The sequence below is a fragment of the Teleopsis dalmanni genome, chromosome 1 (genome assembly GCF_002237135.1).
Source record: "Teleopsis dalmanni isolate 2A chromosome 1, ASM223713v2, whole genome shotgun sequence".
Lineage (NCBI taxonomy): Eukaryota > Metazoa > Arthropoda > Insecta > Diptera > Diopsidae > Teleopsis > Teleopsis dalmanni.
The window spans coordinates 52,081,256-52,089,686 of record NC_051846.1 but is presented as its reverse complement, the minus strand read 5'-3'; positions in this window follow the sequence as shown (position 1 = coordinate 52,089,686).

The window sequence follows — 8,431 nt, the reverse complement described above, 5'->3', positions numbered from 1 at the left end:
ATATATCTGAAATGTATATGCAAAACAAATTTTATGAAAGTGCAAAATGGTAAATAAATTTATTTATTTTTGTCACATAATTTTAAAGGCAGTGACACATAATTTGACTTTAATAATAAAATATAAACTAAAACTGATATAAAATGATTAATATATTTATGTGAGAATATAAAAAAAATTTATTTATATATTTTTAACAATATATTTAATTATATCTTTATTATAAATAATTTGTTTAAATAAATTGTATGGCAATACTAAAAAAAATTTATTGAAGTCTGTATGCTCATTTTTTAATATAATCTCTTGAAAGCCAAATATACTAATAGATATTTTCAATAAACCAATATCTTTATTAGAACGTGAATGCTTAAGTTTTAATTAAGTTTTAAAAGCAGATAGTCAGTTTAAGTTAAATCTTATGAGCACACAGGATGTATAAGCAAAGTAAACTTAAATTTATTGGATATTCCCTTCGATAAAATAGTAGTTCCATCACTTATGTTAATAAAAAATAATATTGTAATACTGATACGAATACTTTGAAAAGTAATAAAGGTGACTTGTTTAATTTTTCTGAAGATAATTGACCTTCAGGTTCCTTTCTTATGCACGGTCACATATATACTACTAGTATTGTCTATTTTCCCCTAGTGGGGCATAGAGACTCCATAATTCTGCTTAATCTGGCTCTATTTAGTGCTTCTTTGTAGATGTCGTTCCATGTATGTCGTGTTTTGGCTAGCTTACTTTCGACCGTTCATCTCCAAGTTTCCGCTGGCGCACCAGGTCTTCTGCTACCTTTTGAATTCGATGCCAACGCTTGCCTTGCTATATAATCTCTCGGTTGTCTAATCGTATGGCCTATCCACTTACATTTTCTCACTTTTATTTTATTTTGTGCTGCTTTTTGAGCCATTTGGTTCAGTAGGCGTTCATTCGATATTCGATCTGACCACCATATTTTGAGACAAGTGACAAACACTTGCATTTTTTTCTCTGCATGTCTGGGATGGTTTCGTGTTTCACAGCCGCTGTGTTGCTTTTCGAGTTTGTTTTATATACAAGATGTAAATTAATAATTAGCAAATATGAGGAAAATATATAATACTTATTTTGTGTTTGGCTTATATAAAAGCACATGTAAACTTAATAACTAAATATTTATTTGTTTCAAAAATATAATAATATACATTAAACCCCTATTTACACATATCCAAGCCGTGGATATTTTCTTTGGATTTATTTTACATGATTGGCTTATCTTAATTAACTATAAACACTCATAGACCCTAAATGAACAGTATTCATAAAATTAGTAAGTAAAAAAAGAGATGATAGAGAGTGGCCAAAAGTTGGTATTCTACTTTACAGGATTTATAAAAAATCCAGAAGTGGTGATTTTCATGATCACACTTTTAAAAAACAATTTTATGAACTTATATCCGAAGCAAAAAAATATATTTACTGATATTAAATTTTCGAATCAATAATATACCATTTGATTGCTATATATATACAATAAATAAGTACTTAAGAAACCAACTTACAGTACTAAAAAGCAATACTAAGTACTACGCAGACCATCGTTACAAAAATTAAATAGTAAAAAATAACATAAAATATTTTTACAAAGACTTTTACAGAAAATTTCTATACAAATATTTTCAATGTTAAAAGTGCCAGTTAACAGTACTTAAAAAATGAAAGAAATTAACAAAAAAATTTTTGTAAAAAAACTTCTGTTGAAAATGTACAATGTTAAAAATTTACATAAGTTCTCGATAAGTATTTGAACTTCCATTCATCAAAAGTTTGCTTTTTTTTTAAAAGGTGATTTTAAAGTTATTTAATCTGAAGTATGAAAAGTATTTGAATTCATTCCTAAAATTGGTTAACACAAGGAAAAACTTTGCAGTTTTTGCTACTGTTTAAAGTTTTTTCATCAGGAACTTAAATATAACAACAACTGCATAAAATAAGTATGTACAATATTATATGCAGTAAAAAAAAATACTTAAAATAACGTTATTTATTTCTTAATCTTGTATTCTTTAAACTTTATTAAGTATAATCTAAAACTAAACAATAACTTTTTTGTATTAATTGGTGATTATTTATTTATTTTTTTTGAAAACTTGCAAAATTTTCAAACTCGAATTATATATAACTTGGATTATGTTGAAAAAAAAACAAATAATAAAATCCATTTATTTTAAAAAAATAGACATTTAAAATTCGATTATATCTAAAAATACCAAGTGTTTCTATAAAAAATGACAAAGTCCTTTGAACATAATTGACATAATTTACTGGTTAATTATTGAAATGTTGTTATTCTTATATATGCTAAGGCGTATGAAATGACTCTATATAATCTTCCTAAAGATTTTGGTCTGACCAGGTGGTAGTTTGATTCTACAGTTTCTTCTTTTGATTCTACAGTTTCTTCTTTTTCTATGTAAATGCATTTTTTAAGACTTATATTTAAACATTCAATTTTTAGATCAATAAACTGAAATATTTTTAAATAACGTCAATTCTTGTTTGCGTTAGAAATTCTTGTTAATATAAATAATTATTATTTGAAAAAAGCAAATATAAAAAAAGGAATATACACACAATATAACATCACACAGTTTAACAAAGTATTCAATTACTTCAAAAATTTTTATGAAAAAATACCAATATTTTTTACTAGCCTCTTTATTACATAAAGATTTTTTTTTACTCCTACTCCTACTTCATTAATTGCAACTCAAAATTGAAAAGAAAAATATTTCAATTACTTTTTTATGTGTTACAAAAAAATAATGGCTGTATATGAGTATTTTTGGCTACTATATATTTATATGTTGGATATATAATATAGGTATTATTGCAAATAAATGTAGAATAAATTCACTTTTGAGAAAAATTTAATGGAGACAAAGGAAATTTTTTTATTTTGAATATCATATTCAATAGATTGCATTAAGAATAATTATTGATTATATGGAACAAGAATTGTTTGTTTAATCATGGGTAAAATTTTATTAATTATTAATTAATTATTTTAAATAATATAAAAAGAATTTTTTGTTGTTGTTCGAAAAAATCCTCTATATTAAATATACAAGTTTCTATTAAATATAATAGTCACTTTCGTGTGAAAAATTTGATGTTAAACTACAACTTATATTCTCAAAATAATGGTCTCGCTCGTGAGAACCGTGTAGGAACATTAGCATGACTTTTGCAGTATTACGTTCATAGATTAGGTTCTATACATAAGAAAGAATACATGAATCATGTAACAAATAAAACCTTCACAAACAGAATAGTATTGAAATTAAAGAATTAAAAATAAAAATATGAGTAATTAATTTAATTATTCTACAGCTGGTTTATGATTTCGTTCTGATATAAAAACAGCAAGTGAATTTGTTAATAAAACCTTTCACAGCAAAGTCACAAAATTTCAAAAGAATATAAGTCAACTATGGACAGGGTAATTGATCCTCTCTTATAAAATGCTCAGGTTAACGTAATCGTTGTGATAGTTTAGTTTTTCCGGCATTATACAGCCTTAGTTATTTAACACTTCGCTATTTTTCTTCGTTCCGAATATTACAGAAAGATTTTTATTTCGTAAACTAAGGAGCCATATTTTCTTCTTTATATTGGTGTTAACATTTTACAACCTTACAACCTTGTTCAGATCACTTTTGCGCGACATCGGGTTAGATTTCAATATATAGTAATGTGAAATGAATCAAGGTATTGCTATTAATCAACACTGCATACATGTATAATCTACAATTTTTATATAATGTAACCTAAGATTTCTTTCACTTATTTAAAATTCCATATATTTCAAATAACTCATGATCTTCCTTTCAGTTGGTTAAGGAGCGCTGACACTGAGCTTCAAATTTGGCAGGGCACAAGTGCGATTCCTGGTACTTGCAGTCTCAAAAAATTATTTACGAATAATTAAATACAGAAATATAACCAAAACTTCTGATGATGGGTATTTGGCAATACTCGAAACAGCTCACCCAAAATTTCAATTAATTAAAATATTATAAAATGAATTTTTACTGTTGTAGTTCAGTACTGTTCTAAAAAAGCTCTTTATAAGCATATAAGAAATCAATATAGATCATTGAAAAATAAATGCATTTATGTTTTTCAAAAAATAATTGTCAAAAATTATTAAATATTTTTGTTTAATAAATCATATTCATTTGATTTAACATAACGAATTTTTCGATTTAATTTTTGTATAAATAACATTTGTTGTAATTAATGTTTAATTAATTTTTTGCTTAATATATATTTTATTATGACGTTCGTTCATCAATTTTATTATTTTAATTTATTTTTTAAAATACCTGTAATTTGATATAATTAAAAATTGAATGGTATTTGAGAGAATCTACTCACATTATAAAATTAGAAATTTTATAGTTTTAATTAAAAATTGTTCAATACACTCAACTAAAATGTAAAATCATATGATTTTATATAAAAAATACTGAAATTACCAAACACTTGTAAATTTATTCACTTCAATATGTAAAATTATTTTAAAAAAATTTCAATTTTACGCAACTGCAAAACTAAAAAAAGCGGATTGTATATTATTAATATTAAACAACAAAGGCAATACAAGTACCTTTATGGTTTTTATAAAAAATGTTGATTAGTTTTATGTCACATCACCCTAACAACATTAGTTGAATTTTTTAATCAATGAAAGATATTTTAATAAATTGTAGTTTTGTTTTTGTATTTTATTAAAGGACGAAAACTTGATTCATTTTAAAATGAAGTGTTGGTTAAATTCAAAATATGCGAATAAATAAGTATCAGTTAAATCAGTTTAGACATCAAAATATGTTATTGTGTACATGACAACCTAAAACAGACATAAATTTTAAAAAGGAATTTAAATAAAATAAATAAATTTTGCTATTAAAATTTACTTAATACAAAATATTATAAAATAATAATTACATATATGTAATTGTTACACTAGCCTTTCTACGAAGAGCAATATGAAACTGAAATCTGAATATATGTAACTTTTATGAATTAAAAATTCTTTACATTTAGGTTTAATAATTAGATTGAGAATAACAAAAACAATAATAATAAATACAATGTGCCACATATAGAATGTTTAATCAATATTCATTGAAAAGAAATTTGATTTGAAAGAAATGTATTTAATATTAGATAATGTTTTAAAATAAAGACAATATTTTTATAATCAAAAATATTCCAAAAGAATTGCTTCCTGTCATTCTTGAAGTGTCTCGGTATCTGCAAACGAAGCCACCATGTACTTGGCCTTTCTTGTGAATTTCAATATATAATTGTAGAATAAGTTCAATAGTACTGCAGCCAATGTAGTCAACATAAGTAGTATTTGGTTTGATATTGAGAAGAAGTAATCCGGTAGCTAATGTCCCATAGTCATGGATTTTTTTAGACATTGCCAATTTCGGTTGCGAGCAATTTAAGGCATTATTTTACTAAATTCTTTCGATAAAGTCGGTTGGTTTATATGGGTTAGATTGGGTTATTGTGCTGATTCTATGGATGTATTTACACTTATCAGCCCACTGTATTGACGTGAAAAAATAACAAAAGGTTACTTTAAAAAAAGATATTGAAAATAATCAAAGGCATTTATTAAGTAATTACCTAGCATGTCGTATATTTACTGCGCATCCAGTTGATAGCAACTAGTCAAATATTAACTTAAGATGATATAGTATATTGATTGTGGATAAGTGATTGGCTTATTTGAAATGCTTTATATAGTGCCTATCTAATTAAGCTATCTTAAACGAACTTGCATTTTTTAAATATAGCAGGTTATAGTCCTGATGATAAAACAGTTAAAGTACTTGTGATAAAACACCACTGCTATACGCTGATAAAAAATATCAATAAAAATAAAAATAGATCTTTGCAATTTTTATAAGTTCGCCGAAATAAAATGTAATTTTCCACTCAACGAAATTGTTTATTAATGTTAACGTTCTCATAGCCGAAGGGTTTTTTCGACATAAAATAATATGTTACTCAAGGCATCATATGATTAGTTCACAATTTTTATTTTTTACAATATGTTAAATTTGATATTTTTCAATTTATATATTATATATTTACAATTTTAATATTCTTCAGTGATGTGCTTTACTTGTCTTTTAGTGGATACAAAAACAAACAAAATTGTCATATCTGTGGAACTGAAATTCGTTCTTATAGAATAATAACTGTCATAAAACCACTACGCCCACAAAAAGTCACTATATGCTGTGGTATTTGGTGTGGAATTGTTATAGCTAATTGTTGTGATAGCTGACGAAGACGTAAAACAAGCCAACTATTCTATTCCCTATAGAACATTTCCGGTATTGGGTTTATTAAGTGAGAAATTTTCCATTTCGCGTTTTAGTCATGTAAAAATTTTGCAACTTGTTAGCACTGGACTTTTCTGTTGAGTTACGCAAAGAATTATATTTATGTTATAAATCCTAAAACTTATGACGCTTTGAAAACGAACATGCAACTAGTTATGGCCAAGTTAGTACCAGCTGTGTACCGTTAAGTCATTGAAAATTACCTCTGAAAGATCTAGTACTGTATAACGTTCTATGGAGGTTATTTGCATGCATGTATTTCAAATGCATTTCATACTTGATAACCAGATTACAAAAATATGTTGAAATAAAAATTTATTCAAAACCTTAATTTAATTAGTATATAAGTATATTGTGATTGAAAAGTGAATATGCTATTTAAATATATCATATAAATGAATAGGAAAAACAGCTTATTTTATATATTTTAAATACTAGTATTAAAATGTATCATATAATGGAATAGAAAAAATAATGGATAAAAATTTTGTAAATATAATACAAGTATTTTGCGATTCAAATTAACTATTACTCGAAAAGTTACTTGAGGGTTTAGGAGTTCTTAAAGTATGAAATATTTCAAACCCTTTCAATTTTTAATTTCGAAATTTATTATAATTTTAAAATTGTGTTTTTATAAAATTTCAAATCCTTTTCAGTAACTGACATCCGAAAAATTATTTCCGCTCCTATCGGCAATGTTTTTTGTTCATTCTTTCTAAAATGTTTTCATTTTTAATTTCTTTTCTAAAAGAATTATTTGTCTTTAACTAAGAAGACTTCAATTCATATTAATTTTAACGACTGATTTTTTGACAAATTTTACTTTTTCGTTAGCAAAAAAAAATTTTTTTTTCTGGGACAAGATGTAAAGTTATGAAATATTACTTTTTGGGTTGTTTTATAAGAAAAAATTATTTATTTTTTTCCAATTCACATATTTCTATTAAATTATAATTTAAATTTATTGAGAGTTCTCATATTTTGTCATTGATAAATTTCAGACATGAGTTCTTAATGCAAATACCATTAAGACCATTATTCCATTAATTATTAATTAATAATTAGTAATTTGTGTACAAAATTTGTTTGTTAAACATCATTTTAAAATACAAAAAATGAAGGTTTAGCATTTTTGAAGTTGCGAAACTTCGTATTTTCTTGTTACAAGAAAATATTTTTTTTTGTGGTTATATTTAAAATTTTAAGTTCAAACACAGAACAGAATACATATGTATACCTATGTTATACAGAACAGAATAAAAATATATTTTTTTATTTTATAAATGATAGATGAATATATCAACCCATTTTCTTCCATTTACTGATTTTAGTTGCATCTATTTACAACTAAATAAATAAGATGTGCGTTTATTAACTATAACCTTTCATTAATATCTGCAGGATATTGATATCTGCAAATGCTTTAAGATTTAGAGTAAATAGCATTTTATTTGCTCGAGTTGTTTCATTAAATTGAATGTTGTCTGGATACTTGAACCAAGGTATATTACTAGATCTATTAATAAGATTAATTTATGTTGGTTAACCTAGTTGAATCTCTCTACCGATAATACAAATCATTTCATTGTTCACAATTAATCATTGTGACTTCTAAGAATAATAATAAGAAACTAGCTATATGTGTAGACTATACATCTGACATGACTAAATTAATTTGTTTCACAATAACTATCAATAATGTAGTGGTTTACTTCGGCGTTATTCACAAACTACACGATACTATAATTATCTACTGTAATCAATAGGAGATTAGTTGCATTCTTTACTAGAAAATATTTTTATTTATTATAGATACGGTTTGTTCCAATAACAATCAAAATAATTTGTTTTTATTTAGATATCAAGTATGTTAGGTTAAGTTATACCGGTAATTCCTAGGGGATCTACTTAGGCCAATTGGCCCATTTTGTTATCGTGTAATGTAGAAACTTAGGGTTTAAAACCACGTAGAACCTGTGGCGAATCTTAGAATGCTGTTTAGTGGGAGG